Genomic DNA, 23,975 nt, shown 5'->3' on the forward strand with positions numbered 1-23,975 from the left:
GACAACGCCTAACATATAAGGCCTCAAACTAGGCTATTTGAATTCTAGACTAGTAGTTGTTGTTATACATAAACTTTGCCAAAGGCAAGAACTGGTCCCACTGACCCCCAAACTCAAAAACACAGGCCCACAACATATCCTCAAGGACCTGAATAGAGTGATCTGACAGGCCATTAATCTGCAGGTTAAAAGTTGTGCTGAGATGAACAAGGGTGCCCAACTCCTAAAAATCCCTCTAAAAGCTGGAAGTGAACTATGAACCCCAGTCTAAGATAATAGAAAATGGCACACCATGAAGACGAACCACATCCGAAATATAGATATGGGCCAATCTCTTAGAAATAAAAAGAGTATGAACTGGAAAAAAATGTGTCAACTTGGTCAATCAATCAATGATGACCTAAATAATATCAATACCTCTAGAAGTGTGAGGTAGGCCAACAATGAAGTTCATAGTAATACGCTCCCACTTTCACTCCGTAATGGGTAATCTCTGAAACTCACCACCAAGCCTCATATGCTCGGCCTTCACCTGCTGACAACACAAAAAACACGACATATAGTCTAAAATATCTATCCTCATACCTCTACACCAATAGTGCTGCCTCAAATCATGATACATATTAGTTGTGCCCGAATAGATGGAATACATAAATCATGGGCCTCGCTAAGAATAAGCTGTATCAAACCCCTAACTCTCATAACACATAATTAGACATAAAATCTATAAACCCCATCTAATCTAAAGTAGTCTGACCAGTATCACCTGCTAATACCCTATCCCTGAGTACTACTAAAGACTCATCCTCAAACTAACGACCACAAATCTTATCTTAGAGATGACTGAACCCCCACATGGGCTAATATCCGCCTGGAATTTGAGATATCAAGCCGAATCATCTGTTTAGCCAAGGACTAGATGTCCAAAGCCAAGGATCACTCTAAAACATAAAGGAAAGCTAGACTACCCATACTTACTTCCTTCCGACTCAAGGCGTCTGCTACTACATTTGCCTTGCTCAGATGGTAGAGAATAGAGAGGTCAAAGTCCTTTAGGAGCTCAATCCACTGATGCTACCTCAAATAAAGGTCCCTCTGGATCATAATGTACTAAAGGCTCCTTTGATTAGTGTAGATCTCACAACAAACTCCATATAAGTAGTGCCAATAAATCTTAAGTATGAAAATTTCCACTGCCAACTCTAAGTCATGAGTAGGGTAGTTGAAATAATGTAGCTTAAGATTCCTCAATGCATAAGCAATAACACATCCTTATTGAATCAGTACACAACCTAAACCAACGTCGGATGCATCACAATAAACTGTAAATCCCTTGTCTTCAACTAGATGAGTCAATATATGAACGGTGGTAAGAAGCTCCTTGAGCCTCATAAAGCTCCTCTCACACCCTTCGACCATACAAATAAAATATCCTGATGAGTCAATGGGCATCAATAGAGGAAAAACCCTCAATAGAGTACCTATAGTAACTCGCTAATCTGATGAAGTTGCGAATCTCAGTAATAGAAGTAGGTTTGTCCCTATCTCAAATAAACTCAATCTTCAGCAGATCTACCATAATTCCCTCCTTGGAAACCAACCCTAAGAATGCTACAGACTCAAGCCAAAACTCACACTTTGACAACTTGGCATAAAGTCACTAATCTCTCAAAGTCAGGAACACTATCCTTAAATGTTTCTCATGCTCACTCCAGCTCTACGAGTATACCAATATTTCATTAATGAAGACAATGAAAAATGAATCAAGGTATGGCCTGTCCACTTAAGTCATCAAATCCATAAAACTGGTAGGGGCATTAGTTAACCCAAAAGACATCATAAGGAAATCATAATGGCCACAATGAGTCCTAAATGCGGTCTTAGGGATGTATGCTGCCCTAATCCTTAGTTGATGGTAATCGGATCTCAAATCTATCTTAAAAAAACACTACAACACCCTGAAGCTATCAAACAGGTCATCAATACGAGGCATGGGTTAACGGTTCTTCACCATCACTTTATTTAACTGCTTGTAGTCAGTGTATATCCTTATAGTCTCGACCTTCTTCTTCACAAACAGGATAAGAGCACCCCATGGCAACACACTCGAATGGATGAACCCCTTACTTAGGAGGTCCTAAAGCTAAATATTGAGCTTATTGAGCTCTGCAAGTATTATCTGATAAGGTGGGATGGAAATAAGTCAGGTGTCTGCTCTAACTCTATGGAAAAATCAATATCACGCTCTGGAGAAGGCCAGGGAGGTTTGTAGGGAGAAAGTCCACAAAGTCTCTAACCACAAGAACCGAGTCAATTGAAGGGCTATCTTTACTAACACCACGCATATATGCCAAGTAAGCTAGACATCCCAAAGTAACCAACCACTGAGCCCACATAAAAGAGATAATCCCTATCGGTGTATGACTGTAGGCACCCTGCCATAACACCAGAGGAATGAAAAGCATGTCTAAGGTAACGGTATTGGCATAGAAATCCAAGAATGTATGGTAAGGGGATAACCAGTCCATGCCCAGAATCACATCAAAATCTAGCATATCTAGCAGAATAAGATCAACTCTAGTATCATAATCTTGGATAGTAACTAAGAAAGACTGCAACACCTGATTGACTACTAAAGACTCACCCACCGGGGTCAAAACATTAATAGGCTCTGCCAAGGACTCAGACCTCATACCCAACCGGGGAGCATAATAGATAGATACACAAGAGTAAGTGGATCCTAGATCAAATAAGCATGTATCAGGCTAATGGCGTAATAGAAGTATACCTATAATAATATCATTAGATGCCTCAGCCTCTGCCCTTACTAGAGTCGCATAGAAATGGCACTGAGCACCTCTTCCTAGTGTGTCTGACCTACCTTTCCGTGCTCCACCTCTAACAATCTATCAGCCACCTCAACGATCCTGGTCCTAACCTCCGCCTATAGTTGGAGGAGGAACTTCTATCTCTAGTTTAGCTGTTGGAAGAGCTGGCATAATCCCCCCTCGCCCTCGTTGGGGGAACTCTTGGGACTAATTATCAAATGCACCATATTTATAACACCCCGAAGTTGAACGACCCATAATAACTTGATTGCGGTAGGTAGGGATCGAGTCTGATCCCCTTGATATTTGGCTAGTCCTAAGACCACCCTACTAATACTAGGTGCCCTCATTAGACAGTAATGTTGCCTGAACATACCGGTTGGACCTATCATAGGAGTCCCTCTCTCTAGTCTGGGACCTACTGTAGCTACCCTAGTAGCGAAGCCTCTTATTTTTGTCCCCTTGGGACTCGTGATAAATATGATCCATGGACCGGCATGGTCAACCATATCCAAAAATAAACAGCCTGTTGAAGCTAGGTGCTCCGTGTCAACCCTAAGTTTGTACCTCAACCCATACACAAAGCAATAAAATCTCTCCTCCTCCATGGGTAAGATCATGGTAGCATAATAGTACAACTCATGGAACCACACCTCGTACTCTGAGAATGTCATGGAGCCTTGTTCCAATTAGGAGAACTAATCAAGAAGCCTATCCCTGACAATTCGCGATATGTATCGTGCCAAGAAAGCCTTTAAGAACTCATCCCAAGATACTGGAGGCAACCTAGTTGGCCTAGACTGCAAGTATGATACCACCACTATTTGGCGGTCCTACGGAACTGATATGCGGTGAATTCGGCTCCTTTTGACTCCACGAGGACTATGGACTGAAGATGCTTCTAGAAGGTAGTTAAAAACTCATAGGTGTCCTCCAAGTTGATCCATTAAACATATGTGCTGAAAGCCTCTAAAATACCCCATGCCTCTTCTGCTCGCACAGTGATATGACACTGTCATTAATATCCAGCTATGCGGTCACATGAGCAGGTAGTGGTTGGCCCTCCGGGGCTACTGTTGTAGGCTGGCCCTATGATGCCGAGGCTAGAGATAGAGTTGGTACCTATCTTATCTCACTTATATCTTCCAAAATCTGGTAAGTATAGCGTGAAGCTCTAGTGCTGCAGCCGGTGGGGTGGTGGAAGGGCTGGTCCCGGCCCCACTGGCTGTAAAGGTACGTGTGCTGCCTTCTTATCCTTCTCAAGCTCAGAAGCTTCATCTCTATAATGGGTCGGTGTTTCATCCCTCGCATGACCTATAGATTGGCCTCTACCCCTATCTGAGGCTCTATTTGTGGTCCTGGGTGCATCACCCTAGCCACCGTACCTTGCGTGCAATCCATCTTGTGAAAGAGTGAAAAAAGTTATATTTCTAGAAACCAATAAGACACACATAGCACGAAAGTGAGACAAAATGAGAAATTTTCCTAACAATATCATGTATCCTTCTGAAGATAAGTCATGAATGTCTCTGCACCGATCTGCCAAACTCTACTTGACGTTAGCTCTATATAAGTGAGATAAGTGACCCTGCGGCTATGATACCAACTTATCAGACCTGATTCTCAGATCATGATGACACCTACTATAACCCCTAGTAGCTAAGAAAACCCATAACTCAGAACAACTAGTAATAGGTTTAAGGGTAGAAACTAAATAAGAATGAGCAATACTAATATAAATAGTATAATTCAGTGGAAGGAAAAACCGACATAACATATATACAACTGATCCCTCTCAAAACCTAAAATTCACTAGTACAAAGCTGGGTAACAAACCAGTACAAGTACCAAAAGTGGACCACTAAAACAAGGTTGTCTCAAAAAGCAAAAGACAGATAATATATACATACAAATAGAGACTGAACCAATACAAAATGCCAAGTGCTCTCCTTTGTCTCCAGATCAGACTGCAGCAGGCTTGAATCAACACTAGCCACTTATCCTTGGACCTTCATCATGAAAACAGATACAGAGTATAGTATGAGTACCAAAACAACATGTACCCTAGTAGTCATCATAGGCCGACTGAGCTTGAAAAGTAAAGGAAATATGAAAGAAGGGAATAGGCACAACAGAGGTCAAGAGCGGACGTCTAAAGTAAGAAAATAAACAGTAATAAACACGAGTGTAAAAGGAACTAATTAAAGTAACTATAGCTAAACTACACCTAACTGGACCCCCATAATCCTAGAAGTATAATCATACACAAGTTTAAATAAAAACCCAATCAGACCATAATAAGACTGACTGGTATATAGAATAGCTATAAGTACAGAGATCTGAAATCGAGAACTAAGTGCCGATGAATATAGACCTAGAACCACAACCCAACCTAGCAAAATCTAATAATACAAAGGCGAGACTTGTACTATAGGATGCTCTCCAGAAATACCCAAGACTGATCAAATACGGATGTCAGACCTGTCCTACCAGATTCTCCTTAGAAGTGCCCAATACTAGTCAAGTACAGAGGTCAAACCTGCCCTACCGGAAGCTCCTCAGAAGTGCCCAAGACTGATCAAGTAGTTGAGGCCGGACCTCTAACCAGATGTTCACTAAGGTGACAAATGGAGCTACTGCAAGTGCTCCCAATCATTAACAAATGCCCAACTCCGTGGATCGCCATCCATACTTGACTCAACTAATAACACCATCAGAGCTAATCTCGAACCAACCTTGAATCGTTGAACAAAAAATTGGTGTCATCGTCGAACCTCGTGAAGCCACAAAATCAGGGAAAATTGATTCATAAGGTCATAGAAGAAAATGTATTGCCTAGCTAAGGCACAAACTATCAGGCTCAAGTATGCTACACCAGTCTACAAGGATCTAAGTAAGCGAACGATGTCGGGGTAAAACTGGGCCTATCGGGTTCAAATCATGCATTTCTAAGGAAAGCACTAGTCACACCTAAAATAAGGTTGAACATTCCTCAACTGAACAATAAAATAAGTATACACATAAGCCACAAGGCATAAAAAAACAACAAAGCAAGTAGCATGCTCACAAGTACTTGATAAAATCCCAAAAGGCTTAAAATATGATTTTTACATGTAAAATAATGATTAGATACTACCCAATCCCAAATTCCAACTAATCAACATGTGATCACATTCTCAAGCTCAATCTAAGAAGAGGAATCCGTAGCCTACATGTAAGTTGATCACGAGCGCTCCAAAATCTCAGAATCTAAGCTTTCCCTTTTCTATCGGCCTCTGAATGCTATCACACTATCAAAAACATGTACACAATGTTATTAGAGGTTTTTTACATTAAAGTTATCCAATTTGGTGATGGACTAATTTCAGAGTCAAAATTCAAGAATATGGGACCCACTCCAATTCACTCCGTGAATAGGTCCTAAACACTACCCCTAAACTTGTGCTCCTACTTGTGTTCCAAAAAGGAACACAATTCAATGCCCAAAATAGAGGATAATCAAACATGCAAGAATCACAATTGTTTAAGCTAAAATTACGCTAAGGCAGTAGGTAAATGGGTCAAATTACATCAAAAGAAGGAGCTACAACTAATTTTGATCACACAACAGTGTTCTTCTTGAGAAACCCCATAATTTAGCCTTTTGAATCGCCTAAATCGCCTTAAAATTGAGAGAGAAATTGTGGTTTGAACTTGTGATCTCAATGCTAAAATATGGACTTAAATCACTTACAGGTGTCGCTAAAGAGGCCCCGAAGTTCTCTTAAGCAACACCCATCGCTTTAGTGGCATCAGGTCACTTAAGCGACCAGTCGCTTAAGCAAGGTTCCAGTCGCTTCAGCGACCCCTTCCCCTGGTGGCCTGATCGCTTTAGAGACTCCTCTATCGCTTTAGTTATAGTCGCTTTAGCGACAAGGGATTGTATAAGCGATGGCACCAGACACAGCTGGTGCAAAATAGGATTTGGCATGGCCAAGTCTTTAACGGGGTGCTTAGATTCATTCGAAACCCTGTGTATGCAAACGTGATATGCTACCCCACCAAATTTGACGTTGTGGTCTCAATAACGTACTCAAAATTTTCATATGACGTCATTTTAATGAAAATTGGATCCCACATTCAAGTTTCATTTTTAGCCAAATTCCACAACGGGCCTCGAGATTAGACCAAAATACTTGAAAGCGTACAAAGGGTCACTCTAGGCCAAACTCGACATTCCAAAAGTAAATAAATTGACAAAATTTTCATCGAAGTACATTTTCCAAGAATGTTGACTAAAGTCTACCTTAGGCCAAATTTCATAGGTTAAAGTGACAAATGGCCTCAAATTCGCACTGATTGCGTCGATACTCATGCTGACCATGCTACTACCCTAACTTGGTCATTTCGGAGCTGATGGAATAGTCAAAATTCCATTTTAAAGTTGTTTACTTGAAGTAATAACCGAAAATCAACTTTTTAAGTTATAAAGGCTCTAAAATAGGAAAACAGGCCTAAACCCCAAATGAACGATCAACAACCGAACAGTCAGTGCCAGCAAGACATAAATAATTTGGGGTCGCTAGAGAAATGCTCTAAATGATGAAAAGGAAGCATTAAGGCAAAAATGACCTAGAGGGTCATTACAATAACAAAAATAAAGAATAGATGAAAAATACACAAAATTCAAAACTCATTATTCTAATCATAAATAAGTCACCTATTCAACCTTTCAACTACTATATGGTTGTATATACATATAAATCCAGTATACAAAACATGCTAGAAGAAATTAGCATCAAATAAATATCGATCAAATTCTTCATAGCGTCATAAAAGCATTCTTCCTCAGTCAAAAATAAATAAATTAAAGAGGACAAAATAATTGCATATACAAGTCTACCTCTTTTTCTACATCACTTTTTCTTGTATCAGCATAGTATATAATGGTGCTAAAAAAGAATGAAAAGGATATATATATATCTTAATTTCTCACTAAAAAAAAATGAAGCACCTAAATTAGACTTATCCTCAGCCGTAAACTCTTTTGCTGCTTTAATCCCAAAATTCTTCTGTGTGGTCTTATTTTAGTAAATCTTCTCATTAGACTTATCACCGTTTCTATACATGAGGAGCAACCATACTTGAGATTAAAATTACATTTTCTTTAGTCTAGGATTTAGGGTTTACAGATGGAGATTTTGGTACTTGTTGATAAGAACAAGGAGACTATGTCGTGGGTGCAGCAATAAAAGCCACGTAGGCATATGCTTATAGATATACGTAAAATAACTACTTTACCCTCAAATTGAACTTTAATTCCCCTAAGCACACATGTTGAAACTTGATCTTTTCTAATATAGTAGTAAAGTAATGTATTTTTCATATATTGGCTTTCTGATTCTATATCTCTTTTAGTAATTGAGTTTATTTGATAAGTTTGTGTTATTCTCGATTAAAATTAAATTATTTTATGAAAATAATTAAGAGAGAGATTTGGTCCTTTTTTGGACTTCATCCTATTTCAATTGAGATCTTTTTATTTATTGTCTACAATAAGAAGAATGTCTGATGAAGAAATTGTATTATTATTGTTATTGTTCTTCTTATTATTGTTATTATTATTGTTATTTCTATTATTATTATTATTATTATTGTTGTTGTTGTTGTTGTTACGGAGAGGGCCTAAAATGCCCACAACTATTTGAATTGGTACAAAACTATTCTCCATCTACCTTTTGGTCCTCAAATACCCCCTGATGTAATATTTTGGCTCAAATATATCCTCGTTATAAACCTTTGGCTTATATTTGCCCTTATTTTTAAGAGCTCTCCTAAAATAAAATTATTAAATATTTATTTATTATGTTGCCTCATCTGATTGGTCTGAATTTAAATCCTTCTCAAATAAATAATAAAAACTAGATATAATTCATATTTTGATATGATACGCTTGAAAATAATATTAAAAAAATTATTAATTTCATGATATATTCTTATTGACTATTTTAAATTAACTCCAAATTTATTATAACCCAATTCATAAGTGGAGATGTAACTAAAATCCATACTCATCCATTTTGATTTTCAAAACAATATTATTATTTTTTATTAATATAAAAATTTTCTATCAATTATCCAATTGTTTTGTTCATTCCCTCTTCTCATTCTCTTCTAATCTCTTATTCTTAATTAGGATATCAAGGATTCAAACTTGAAATGAACTTAAATGTTCATATTCTCTTAATTTGTATTATTTTTATGGTGGGCGGGGATAGGATAAAATGTTATATTCATTCTTTTATTTTGAATTTTGGGTAAACACAAAACAAAAATTGCAGTATATGTACATATTTGCTTAATTAAATTATCTTAAATTGAACAAATTATTTATAAATGAATGTCATCGTTATTTTTCTCCTTTTTCTCCCTTGTTAATTTGTCATTAGTTGAAAAAAATTCAAAATTTAAAATGATGGACAAGAAGAAGAAAAAAAGTGGAAGAGAGAGGACGTTGGGCGGAGGGGGTGAGATGAGTGTAGATATTAGAGGATTAATCCCTTTTTATTTTAATTTACTATGGAACTCAAAATTAGGCCAATCGCATGAGCCCTTATATTAAGTAATTTCAAATTATTTTAATGGAGAAGGGCCTATAATACCCTTAAACTATGAAATTTGGTGTAAATTTACCCTCCATCCACCTTATGAGTGTGGCCGTTAGAAATAAGGATATTTTTGAGCCAACAAATTAGCGTAAGGGGTATTTCGGGCTGAAAGGTGGATGAATGGTAGTTTTGTACCAATTCAAATAGTTGAGGAGTATTTTAGGCCCTTCTCCGTTGTTGTTGTTATTGTTATTGTTATTGTGATTGTTGTTGCCCTTGTGTTAGAAGAGGAAATCAAAACATTTGTATAGTTTGAAACATTGTAAAAATATTTGATGACTTACCTGTTGTATTCAATCTATGGCTTCCAATAGATTAGTCACCTGTTGCAATAAAATTAATGTCTGATGTAACAAATTACTAACGTGTTGCAAACAATAGAAGATTATGTTGTTGAAAACTCAATCGTAAATTATTGAAAAATATGCCGGTATACCCACATGAATAATTGAATCAAAGAACTATAATTTTATTGGTCACCATAAAAATATTACTTTATCTGTCTCAATTTATATGCTAGTCTTCACTTATCGAGGACCAAGAAAATCATAAAAGAACACTTATATAACTTAATATTAATGAGATCTTTCATATAAACTCATTAACCATGAGAACAAATATCCTCTCATGTTTCTAATAATAGCCATGAGAACAAGCAATATGTCACTTTATTTTCAAAATTAAGAGACTTTACGTTTGAAATTTCGTTTTAAGCTTGTAATTATCACTACTTTTAATATAGCGTGTTAAATTTATATAATAAAGAAGAAGAAATGAAAGTAAGAAAATATAAAAGAAAAGAAGAGAGGCAAAAATTACAAACAAATAAAAATGCATACAATTTGATTCTATTGATTTGGACCAAATTAAATTAATTATGTAATTTTGGGGGTTCATATTCCTTTGTTTATTTATTCGCCCATTTTTATTATTATTTTAGAATTTAAACAAGAAGAAAATTGTAAGACCCCAAAAGTTGGAAAGTTGAAAAACAAGAATCAAAAGAAGTTCCTCAGAAAAATCTCAGCTTTTAGCACCAGGTGTACTTCACAGAGCCCTTCACGGGCCGTGGAGAGCTCACGTGGTCCAGCTATGGAAGTGGTCACTTAGGGGTGGAGAACCACAAGAGGGTTCAAGGACCATGAGGTGCACCATGAGCCGTGATGGTGTCCCGTAGTCCGACCCCCTCAAGGGTTCTGAGGAGTCCCCACCACGGTTGATGTCTAAGATCCATAGAGACCTCCACAAACCATGGTGGTCTCCATGGAGGAACCCCTGCCAAACCCAACTTTCCCAGAGCTCAAGTCCCTCACCATGACCACCACCACAGGCCATGATAAGCTTCACGAACCGTGGTGGATTCCTCATCCAGGTAAAATTTCAATTTAAGTTCAGGGGTATTTTGGTCTTTCTCTACTTTTTCATTAATGAATGTGAATGGTTTTGGGGAGGTTGTTCTATCCTAATAACTACCTAAGCCCTCTTGATCCTCTCATTCTCACCCGAGCTCTCAAAACAAAAAACCCTCTCTCTAAAGTGTTCTCTTAAGAGTCTTCTTCTTCCACAAGCAACTCAAAGGATTTATTTAAGGTCAAAGCTTCAATTCTATGCAATTTAGGGCTCCTAATATCAAAGGTATGTAAGAATTAATTCATGGTCCGTTTCACCTATTGAATCCCAAGTTTTCTCTCAAAATCTCATATGAATTCTTCTTCTAAAAGCCCAAATTGCATGATTTTGCATTGGGTATTCTTACTCATGATATATCTTATGATTATTAATTAAATTATGCATAATTCATATTCCATTTTATGATTTCAAGATGAATTTCAAAGACCCGTGCTACGTGCTAGTTTTATGTATGTTTTCAATGAATCATGATCATGAATTTTAAGAGATTTCAATGAAAGTTTTATGAATGATTACCAAGGTCTATGAATCACTCATGAATGATGATGAATGATGATTTCAATAATGTTCTAATGATGCTTCAAGAAAAGTATAAAGGCTGTGATCGGTTTTTCTCACACACTCTATTACAGAGAATGAATAAGCTATTCCTACAATATAATTATATGATGAATGAAATTCCATTGGGAGTTGTACTTAGCACCAAGTGGACTAGTGGAAATTGCCCCTATCCCGTAACTATGTGCTGTCATAGTTTCAAAGGTGATTAGAGGCGAGTACCCAATCTCAAAGATATTAAAGGCGAGTACCCAATCTCGAGGACTATAGGCAGGTATCTGATTCTCATTAGGATAATGCCTTTATACCCTAACAAGATATAATAGACCATCTTTGATGGAGCAATACATCAGACTGCATTTATAGCGCATATGGTTATATGTCAGTTGACAGTCCCTCCCATACTAAGGTTATGTTAGGATTTATAATATATTTTGATTATGACTCTCTTTATGACTTATGAGTTACCTGCAATTTGCATTGATTGTGTATTATATTTTAGATGATATTTTAAAGGTCCTATCCCACATCAAGGTATATGAAAAGGTATAAAGTTCTCATGATGATGTTTTAATTCATTAACCTTATGATGATATGTTTTAAAGGTATTTTCATAATTTTACTCATGTTTTAAGATAATGGTCATGCATACCATGATTCATATTGATTATGTCCTATATTCATGGTTCATGCATACTTATCACATAGTTAATGCATTCCATGTACTCACACATACTTTTTGCCTACATTGTATCATAATGTAGGGTGGGACGATCATCGCACACCTCCTACTCGTGGTTAGATTTAAGCTTTACCTTTCTATAGTCGTTGAGTTCTCATGTTTTGAGGACAAGTCTTTCATCTTTATCATTCTTATGAATTTCTTATGTTATCATGGGTGATCTAGGAGCTTGCCTTATGCCCCCATCTAGTTTAGTAAAGGCATGTTGGATGTTAGATGAGTCTGTGTTGTCTTTCATTTGAGTTTGAAAATTGTTATCCTTTATTGAGACTTTCATGTTGAGGCTTTATTTTTGCATCTATGCCTTGCTTTATTGCTTTACTTATCTTTTGTATTCTCATGAATTATATGCTAAGAGACTTGGTTGGGGTCCCCTGGGATTCTAATTGTTATGTCGCACATAGGGTCTAGCTTGAGTCATGACAAACTTGGTATCAGAGCAAAAGGTTTAAAGGGTCTAGGGAGTCTAAAATTCTGCATCAAGTAATGTCTTATTCATTGATGTGAAGTGCTCTACATATATGAATAATAGGTTATAAACGTCTTAGGAAAAAATCACTTCTTTCATGATCTTATTGTGCAATAAAGTTGAACTTGAAGGCTTCTCCCTCTGACACTTTTTCTTTGCGATTACAGAAATATGCTTCCAAGAAAAATCACAATCTTAGGGAATGTTGAGAAGGAGCAAAAAGCTCCAAATGACCCTTTTAATGAGCAAGTGACTCATGCTGAGTTTCAAGCCATATTTCAAGTGTTTGCCTTAGCTATAGCAGCACAAGTTAATAGGGAAGTAGTTGCTCCCGTGAACCCAAATATGGGTACGACAGCGATAAGAGTTTGTGAATTTACTAGGATGAATCCACCGGATTTTCATGGGTCCAAATCGGGTGACGATCCCCAAGAGTTCATTGAAGGGATTCAAAAGATTATTGATATTATAAGGATGACATCAATAGAGAAGGCGGATTTGGCTGCTTACCAATTGAAGGGAGTTACTCAAATTTGTCTTGGTCAATGGAAGGGTAAAAGGGCTAGGGATGTGGGTCTCGCTTATTTGGAGGAGTTTAAGGATACTTTTCTAGACCATTTCTTCCCTTTGTAGTTGAGAGAAGCTAAAATTCAAGAATTTATCAACTTGAAATAAGGGAACATGAGCGTAAGGGAATATGCCTTGAAGTTCATGCAATTGTCCAAATATGATCCATTTATGGTTGCCAACCCTAGAGCTCGTATGAGAAAGTTCATTTTAGGAATCTTGGATTTGGTTTCTAATGAATGGAAAACTATGATGTTGATCAAGGAGATGGACATATCTAGGCTCATGACACATGATGAGCAAATAGAGGAAGAGAAGTTGAAAAAGAGTCTAAGAGGGAGCTTAAGAGGGCTCGAACCGATAGTGGTCCATATATTTCTAGTGATCCAATGTCTAATTTCAACAAGGACAGGGTGCCAGACCCTAAGCATCATAGTGACGATTCTAGTAGTCAAATTTTCCCTGTATGTCAAAAGTGTGGGAGGAACCACCTAGAAGATTGTCTATCTAGTTTGGGTGCATATTTTGGTTGTGGTAAGATTTGTCATAAGATAAGTGCCCTTCTGTTGGTAGAAATGATGAGGATGATCTATGGCAAGCTCAACCCTATCCTTCTTTAGGTCTGACTCGATAAGGTACCTCATCAAGTATGTTATGAGTTTCTGATTCAATGTTAGGATTGGTGTGGATTGACTTCATGCTAGTTATGCCCTGGATTGACTTCAGAACCTGAGTGGTTAAGTATGAGTTGAAGTGTTAGCTCCTCATGCCTATTCTTATGAATTTCCTATGTTCCATCTTTTCCATGTCATTTCATATGTATGCATGTTCATGAAGTTGATTTTAAGCTATGTTTTATGTTAAGCTGAAGGTCTCATGGTTTACGTATTTTAAACATTTCATTGCATTCATGAGTTGTTGTGTCTCTCTGCATGTCCTATTCATGCTAGTTTGATTTTCATTCAAGGACGAATGTTCTCAAGGGGGAATATTGTAATACCTCAAAAGTTGGAAAGTCAAAAAATAAGGTTCAAAAGAAGTTTCTCAGAAAAATCTCAGCTATTGTCACCAGGTGGACTTCATAGAGCCCTTCATGGGCCGTGAAGAGGTCCACAGGGCCATGGAGAGCCCATGTGGTCCAGCTCTAGAAGTGGTAACTTAGGGGTGGAGAACTACGCGGGTTCATAGACCGTGGGATGCACTACGAATCGTGGTGGTGTCCCATGGTCCGACCATCTCAAGGGTCCAGAGGAGACCCCACCACGGGTGATGTCCACAATATGTAGAGAACACGACGGACCATGGTGGTATCCATGGAGGAACCCCTGCTAAAACCAACTTCCCCAAAGCTCAAGTCCCTCACCACGACCACCACCACAGGCCGTGGTGAGCTTCATGGACCGTGGTGGGTCCCCTGTCCAAGTGAAATTTTGTCATGACCCAATCTAGGGCTTAATATTAACACGGCGATCAAAACCCCGAAGGGTTACAACCAAGCCTCTTGTACATATCATAAGCATACATAAGGTAAAGTAAAAGTGGAAACATCATAAGGGAGTCTAAACCATGAATAGTAAATAAATATTGTCACATGACAATATAGACTCGAAACATTTTCCAACTAGATGCCTCTACACATGAGCATGGAAGGGGGATAAGACATGTCCCTAACTCACCCTCAATATGCAACATAGCAAAAGTATTTGAAAACAATAACTAACTCAATAACTAGTCCCCGATAAATGAGGACTCACCACAAACACTGCTGGATAGGAAAGCTTAACTAGCCATGTAGACGAATATGATCTTCAACCTCAACCCCTACATTATGAGACAATGTAGGTAAAAAGTATGCATTAGTAAGTTGGAATGTACTAAGTATGTAGGCAATGCAACGCATAGAAAACCATGTTTGTGCAAATGACCATTTTTTATAGCATGATAGGAGAAGTAGTAAAAATCATAAGTAGTCTTTAAGAAGGATCAATGCATAATAAACCATAAGAGTATCATATAAAGTAAAAGATAGGATTAATCATTCAGAACATAAAAAGGACCATACATATGTGGGATAGGAACCATAACCGATAATAAGACCATGCGAGCTATAACATGGAATCCCAATGTTACCCCTACATTGGAGGAAATGGGGAGACTACTTGCCAAGGTAGACTCCTACATGCCTAAGTGGATCCACTAAGAGGTTATGTGAATCAGGTACTCATTCCCTAGTTCTTAGACTCAGGTACTCACCTTCAAGCCTTGATATTTCAGGTACTCACCTCTTAGAGATTTGGATATTTGCCTTTAATTCCTTTGCACCTACGGTGGCACGTAGTTATGCGATAAGAGACTTTATATAAGGATCCCATATTTTAATTCCCCACCTCAAGTCCACATTCGGTGCTAAGTCAAATCCCACGGAATACATACATAGCATAGAAATCATAATTGACATATATCATAGTCATTATCATAGGTTTGAAAATCATAGAGTAGCTCATTTTCATAACATACTTGTAATATGAGAATTTTCCTTTCATCATTACAATCATACATATATAGACATAATTCATACTTAGAAATTTATTATCATAGCTTATACTTGAAATTAGGGTAAGACATGAATGCATGATCAATTGATTTGAAAATCACGTAATTGACTTGAAAACATGCATGATCATAAACTTTCTTTCGGCCCATACATAATTAATAAATATAATGTTATTTGGAAGTAATATTGAAAATACTTATATTTTACATCATGAACCCTAGAAATCAAAATAGGAGAATTCATGGAAAACTCTTCAATTTAATGCAATAACCATAAATTTATATCAAAATAGACTCATGATCATACTTTGAATCATAATTCATGCAATAGGAATAGAGATCATAAAATACCATACTTTAATTTGATAGAAAACCTTGAGAAATTGATTGGGGCTTCATGGATGAAAGAATCCATGAATCAATACCCACATACCTTAAGTGAGAACACCGATAATTTGAAAGAACTTGAGAATTTTGATGGAAAGTTTGAGTGAATTTACTTGAAGTCTTCAATGGAGTCCTTCAGAGTCTTTTGTAGAGAGAGAAATATTTGAGTAGGTGAATTGTAGAAGAATGAATAGAATTAGGGGTTTAGGTTAATTTATAGAGTTGAATTAGGTCCTAAAAACGTTTAGGTTCATAATCTAACAATTTGGAAAAAGTCTAAAATGCCCTTACTAAATATTCAACTCGGCCAGAAAACCCTTGCCAGATCCGCGACGCAGACTTGGCGCGGACCTTTCTGTTTTGTGCAGTTTCTTGAGAAATCTATCATTTGATCTACGGGTCCTAAAAATCCACCAAAACTATTTTTCTGTAGGTTTTGACCCCCTGATCGATATTCTGAACTCAGATTTTTCAAAAAGATTAAGGATAATGCGTTATATGAACGCCCTAATCCTAAGACATTTTAAGGCACTTGTGAGCATTTTTGAGGGATGTTACAAATTTCATTTTTAGTTTAGTGTATTTTGGTGTTTCCTTACATTTTCATTAATGAATGTGGACGTTTTTTTCGAGCGGGGGGGATTTTTCTATCCTACTAACTACCCTAAGCCCTTATAATCCTCTCATTCCCACCCTAACTCTCAAAACACAAAATCCTCTCTCTAAAGTGTTCTCTTAAGAGTCTTCTTCTTTCTCAAGCAACTCAAAGCATTTCTTCAAGGTTAAAGCTTCAATTCTCTTAAATTTAGGGATCCTAAGATCAAAGGTATGTGGATATTCATTCATGGGGCCTTTCACCGATGGAATCTCAAGTTTTATCTCAAAATCTCTTATGAATTGTTTTTCTAAAAGTCCTAATTTCATGATTTTGCATTGGGTTTTCTCACTCATGATATATCTTATGATTATGGAATAAATTATGCATAATTCACATCACATTGCATGATTTCAAGATGAATTTCAAAGACTCGTGTTACATGCTAGTTTCAACTATGTTTTAGATGAATCGTGATCATGAATATCGAGAGATTTCAATGAAATTTTTATAAGTCATTACCAAGTTCTATGAATGACTCATGAATGATGATTTCAATGATTTTCCAATGATGCTCTCATGTTAAAGAGGATGAATGAGCTATTCCTATGATATAATTATATGATGAATGAAATTCCATTGAGAGTTGTACTAAGCACCGAGTGGACTAGTGGCGACTACCCCTGTTCCATAACTATATGCCACCATAGGTTTAAAGGAGATTAGAGGCGAGTACCCAATCTCAAGGAGATTAGAGACGAGTATCCAATCTCGATGACTAGAGGCGAGTACCCGATTCTCATGAGGATAATGCCTTTATATCCTGGCAAGATATATTGGGCCCTCTTTGATTGGTCAATACATTAGACTCCATGTTGTATGTCGATTGACGGTCTCTCCCACACAAAGGTTATGTTAGGATTTACACTATATTTTGATTACGACTCTCTTTACGACTTATGAGTTCCCTATAATTTGAACTGATTGTGTATTATGTTTCACATGATATTTTAAAGGTCATATCCCACATCAAGGTATATGAAAAGGTATAAAGTTCTAATGATGATATTTTGATGCATTGACCACATGATGATATGTTTTAAAGGTTTTTTCATGGTTTTACTCATGTTTTAAGATAATGGTCATGCATCCCATGATTCATATTGATTATGTCTTATATTAATTGTTCATGCATACTTCTCACATACTCAGTGCATTGCATGTACTAATGCATACTTTTTGTCTAGTGGCGACTACCCCTGTCCCATAATGTAGGATCGGACGATCATAGCCACTACAAGAAAATAACCCTTTAACGAGGAGAATTTCGATCGTTCAAAGTTCTTTTCCAATCGCTATTACTCAATTACGATAGAAAAAAATTTGGTCGTCACCTTCGTTACTAACTCCGACGTTAAAAGTTAATGACCGGATTGCAACCCAATCATTAAGGGATTTTTAACGACGACATTTAATTTTGGACGTTATACATCATTTTTAGCGATGAAATTTTTTCTTCACTAATTAGTCATCCCGTCGTTAAAAGAGCTTTTAGCAACTAAGATTTCCTTCGTTAACTGTGTGTTATTTCAATGGTGACATTTTCTACACTAATGCTCATTTAACTATTTGTGAAACTTGTCTATAAAGAGTTATAACAATCAAGTTTTGCTTCGCTAAAGAAAAATTTCAATAAATATAATAAAAAAATTAGCACATCCAAAAATAAATTGAATAATTGATATTCATATAAAATTTCATTGTTAGTACAATGAACTAAAGCATCAGATTGTCAGAAGATATGCCTATCCAATTTGTATAACATCATTTTTATGAATGCCTAAAGAGAGAATTTTTTTTTTTTAACTATATAGCATATGTACATAAGATCTGTATACTTCAACTTACTCTGCATTTCCCTCACGGATAGGTCCTTCAAATTTCATATTCTTGATCTGTTTAAAGGAAAAGATTACATCAGTTTAGTAGAATAAAATTTTGACTACAATTAGTTAAAAGAAATTGCATAGAAGAAAAAAGTTTATAAATTATAGCAGTTTGTGCCAATAACATGAGAGCAACAAGCCAACAACAAATTTAGGAGGGTCATTTTAAGCACTACAAAAGAACAAATATGTAACAAACTGAGTACTGACATATGATACAATTCACTTCACTCAGCAGAAGTCATTAAAAGTGTTGAATTGATTTCTGATATCAGCTTGAGAGGACAATAAGAAAGCAAATACAGAATCTATTGTTTCTCCTATTCTTCACAATTGAGGGGTTCTAGGGGGTTACATGAAACATAGTTAATCCCAGGACTTTATCCTTGTGATCACAGAACTGAAATACATAAATAGTAAGCAATAAGTATTTGTAAAAGTAAATTTAGTAATCACCTAATGATTTAACGGCTTCTAGAGGAGGTCAAAATCAGCAATAATAGCAATCTGACAAACATATACAACTCATAAGTTATCAACTTCTTCCATTGATGGCGCATTGGGATATTGCACAACAAGACTTATTGAACTCATCTAATTCAGGTGCAAACAACAAAAAAAGTTCATATCTCAAGTAACGTTAGAAGATTGAGAAACATGACATTGCCTTGTTGGGTTCAGTATTTTATCCTGAGTTATTGTAATCTGAGGAGCACTAGGTGCAAAAGATTCAGTTAAAAGAGCATATGCACATACATGAGTTTGTCTAGCAGCTCCTTGTAATGCAGTTTCCATCAATTTGATTTCCTTTTCCAGCTCCTCTAGTTCAACCATAAAATATGTAACATCTGAAGAGTTGCTCTTTGAGCTCAACAATTGTTCTTTCACAATTAGTTTCAAGATCATTTCCTTGTTGGGTAGCCTCAACAAGTCTACTATCCAACTCTTTTTCAGGTATAACTGAATCAGATACCCTCTTTAGACCTTCATGTATGTGTTATTACCAAGAAAGCTTATGTTAGAATGCTTTTTAAAAATTTCACCTTCACTGGGAGTTACAAAATCTGAAACTGAAGGTCTCCGACTATCTTCTCGGTCACTTGATGCATTCTGTGGTTCAACTGGAGAAGATTCCTTGGTGAATTCTTTCTTATGTTACCTGTCTGCCAGTCAATTGATGCATCATGTAATTGAACTGGAGGCGATTCCTCAACGACTTCTTTCTTCTACTCCCTATCTACTAACAAAAGAGGAAATAAAATTATAACATCTACATAAAAAATAACTTAAAAACAATCCTCACAAAACAGAGAATAAGTTATGCTTGTGTTTCAACCATTTTCAATTGCTTCAACTTGCTCATAATTTTCTTCAAGTCCAAGCTCTTCAGACTTCAACCTTTCCAATTTGTTAAAGTTAAGTCATGTCAATTAAAAATCTTGATGTAAAGCATTGTTAAGTATATATCAGATGAAATATAAGGTGCATATGATGAAAACATGAATCACATTCAAGGATAAGGTACAAGGTTTTTTGGAATGCCTATCTAATCACATTTCTCCAATAAAAAGAAGGATTGTAAATTAATATTGCATATCAGGAGTCTCGAAGATTAACCTCATATCACCGTCAAGATTGCATGTCATCAGTTTCCGTCATGTAAGTCAGGGGCATCTCCTTTAACTTTTGTTCTGTTGAAAATAGTTTTTCTTCTTTATAGCTTTCTCCTACGGGACTTTGTTTCTTTTACTAAATCATACACTAATTTAGAAAGCCAACGAAGCAGATTAAGAAGAAGCTCAAACAAAAACACACACAACAGAAAATCTGAAAAGTAGAATAAATTTCAAACAGAAGTAGTTGAGTTAAAAAGGAGCAAAACAAACAACAAGATAGAAAACTAAAGTTGAAAGCATGAACTCCAAGCTCATGTACACATATGCAGGAACTCCAAGCTCATGTACACATATGCAGGAACTCCAAACACTCTTAGTAGTTAGTACACAAAAAATTATCATAATTTGAATGTTTAATTAAATTACATTTCTTACCTATAGTTGAAATATGTAAAAATTCTAACGTTCAATATAACATTTTCACAACACCATTACCCTTTTTAAATTGTAAATCATGAGGATTTACGACTTTTCAATCATAGATTAAGCTACTAGACCACAATAAATATATAAATACTAAAGACAGAATATACTAAACTCTACTTAAGTCTTTAATATAGCATCACCTTCTAACTGAATCTGCAAAACTGAATTGGAAAAAGTGTAACATCCCCTAAAAACGTTCTATACGATGTTTCAATTCTCGCCAAAAAAATGATACAGTCTCTGTATTTTGGGCATAACTTTTCATAGGATGATCCAAATTAGGTGATTCAAATTTCTAAGTAACCACAATATCATTACCTACAACTTTTGGGAAGATTATATTTTATGTTTCGGAGGTTAAGTAGGTCAAATAAATTAATTGTTGTAAGACAGGATGCTGTGACGGAATGGAGTGTTTATAGAAGAAAAATCATATCTCACTGTAGGATGCTCCAAATTAGTTCATTCTTGAACGACATGAAACTAGACTTCCATATCTACAATTCTTATGAAGACAACAAAATCCTAATAAGAAATTTATCTTGTTCAAATGCAACTCCGAAAAAGAGTATTCTGTTAAAAAGAACTCATCTCACCTACCATGGAAAGATTTAGAATCCTTTGACATCATCCATGACATCAAAATCCTCAATTGAATTTTCAAGATCATCCTTTGTAATTATTTTTATTTATTGTTAGGTCCCTCTTCTACTCCTATAAATACCCACCTTATTTCCTCATTTTATTCATCAAGCTTTCTGAAGCAACTCTTCTCTCTATACACTTCTTTACTCATTCTCAAACATAGTTTTAGTTCTTAGTAGTGAAGAAATACTATTCCGGTGATTCATATACTCCGGGTAGTACACAAAACGTTCCGGTGAGGAGAAAAGCTAGGACTCAAGAGTGTTCATTAAGTTCTTCGGTTCCGACTAAAGCTTCGGATTCCAGGTATGTAAGGCTTCAATGAGAGTATTCCTTCCACTCTCATGCCTAAAGTATTTTAATTATATGATAAATTATGTTTATTTTTTTTAAGTTTTACTCTAAGTCATGTGGATGTTTATCCATGGGTTCTTCCACCATGTAGTCCAAAAACTCTTTCAATTAAGTCTATTGATTTCAAGTAATATTTTCTTATGGTAATTCTTAGGCGTGGAATAATTCCCAACAAGTGGTATCAGAGCCTTAGACATGAAATAATTCTTTTTGAAATTTTAGTATGCTATGTGGTTGCAGCTTTGTCTGATCTTCCACATCAGAAAAAATGTCTGGATTAGAAATTTTGTTTTCAAGCAGAAGTTTCTGGGATACTTAATACGAATGATAGTTTAGGTGTTCACTATATAAAAAGCTACAACTTCAAGGTAAGTCATTGACATTCCTGCCTTTTTTTAAACGTAACAATTGAACTTGACTGTTTAAGACTTCGTTTTATTATTCTTATATTTGAAAGTGAAACTTTTTTCTTTGATCATAATTTAGAAGAGTTATTTATTGATTTCTATATATTTATGAGTTTCAATGATAATAAATAAATCACATTATCAAACTATATTATCGTAATAGAAATGTCATTTATTTTAACATCAATTACTATTTTTATTAACTTTGTCGTCCTATATTTATTATTATTATTATTATTATTATTAACTGACGCTAAAATAGTTAATTGAAAATAGTTGATCTCCATCCTCCACCAGCGCGATTTGCTTAAAAATCTGTGATTAACTGGTTTTTAAAGTCCTTAATTACGTGGAGATGGGTTGTGGATCGTTACGTGTCTGAAAAGGACCTGGAATTATGCCAGCCGAGTCATTTATCACTTGGAACTGACTATCACTGCCAAGAAGGGCAAAAATAGGCTAGTGGTCTTTATGGACTATGCCAAGTTTGACATAAAAAAAGTATTTTTGCCTAAACATATCGACCGTCGTAAAATGCTCCTCACATGGGATATGTTTATGCTTGTTTTATTTGAAGATGTTCTTGATCTAATGATGTTTTTTCAATAGTCACGAAAAGTCACTATATTGAAAAAGATTTTTTTTTTTTTTAAAAAACGATGGGTAAGTACTGCACACAAAGGAAACTTTGAAGCAAAGAGTACGAGATAAAAGTGCCTTTTCATGCCTTGAACGATTGAGATTGTGTGCACTTTCAATGATCGAACATCCCATTTTCCTTGATTACATGCATCACTTGTTATACATATCAAGTAATTGACCTTTCGATCAATTTCAATTCTCTGTTTTTATTTTTATTTTATTTTTGGGGAGGGTGGAAGGTGGGGTTTGGTTGTTGGGAGGGGAAGATCAAGGAAGAGGCACTACGAGGAAGTAAACAGTCTCTGGCAGAAATGCAAAATAAGACTGCGTACAATAGACCCTTGTGGTCAGGCTCTTCCCCGGATCCTGCGCATAGCGGGAGCCTTAGTGCACCAGACTGCTCTTTTTTTTTACTCTATATAAATATCATTAAAAGTTTTAATGACTCTGAATATAATGACCTTAACTCAATTGTTCCAAATATTTGGACGATTTTTCTATTTTCGTGTGGTGCCATCCTCGAGCATGGTCATCGTTAAATTTTAACTTGTCGTTGAATTGATGGGATAACTTTAATGGGAAATACATCATTCGATTTTCAATCAATTTTTTCTCATAAATTCATTGAAGGAAAACGTTTTTAAAATTCTTGTAGTGCCTAAGGTAATTTATGATTTTCTTGGGATTAAGAAATGAGCTGTGCCCGTGATGAAAGCAGATTGAATTGCATATCCTTCTTCAATAAACCTAACCTGCTCTATTGCTTCCTTAGATAATCTTTCCAATCAAGGTGGCAATGACATGGGAGATGGGACAACAATAATTCCACCTCCTCCCCCCCTAAATCCATGTTTTGAGGAAAGTATATCTCATATTTGGTATTTTCCTTTTGTGGATTCTATTGCCTTTTACATCCTATATGACTTGGCCAACATTATACCAACAAATCATTTTAATTGTTGTATACTTTCATTTTTGTAGATATACACATAAGGTCAAAAAGAATATTATTTGAACCATGCAGAAAGCTACAATAATGAGTTCCTTAGCCGGGGAGAGGTGGGACGGTTTAAGTACATTAGTGGCCCAAAGTTAAAAATGAATAGGAGACAATGTTTTGGAA

The 23,975-nt window shown here is 36.0% G+C and overlaps 1 long non-coding RNA gene across 1 annotated transcript; it reads right to left on the bottom strand.

The window, feature by feature from the left end:
• Positions 1-19,794: 19,794 nt before the first annotated feature.
• Positions 19,795-20,423, bottom strand: LOC129876036 (uncharacterized). The gene is made up of 3 exons (XR_008763281.1): positions 20,320-20,423; positions 20,039-20,100; positions 19,795-19,939 (listed from the first exon to the last, which is right to left on the bottom strand). It is a non-coding gene; the product is annotated as an uncharacterized LOC129876036 (long non-coding RNA).
• Positions 20,424-23,975: the final 3,552 nt, after the last annotated feature.

Source organism: Solanum dulcamara, chromosome 2 (genome assembly GCF_947179165.1).
Source record: "Solanum dulcamara chromosome 2, daSolDulc1.2, whole genome shotgun sequence".
In the NCBI taxonomy this organism is placed as follows: domain Eukaryota; kingdom Viridiplantae; phylum Streptophyta; class Magnoliopsida; order Solanales; family Solanaceae; genus Solanum; species Solanum dulcamara.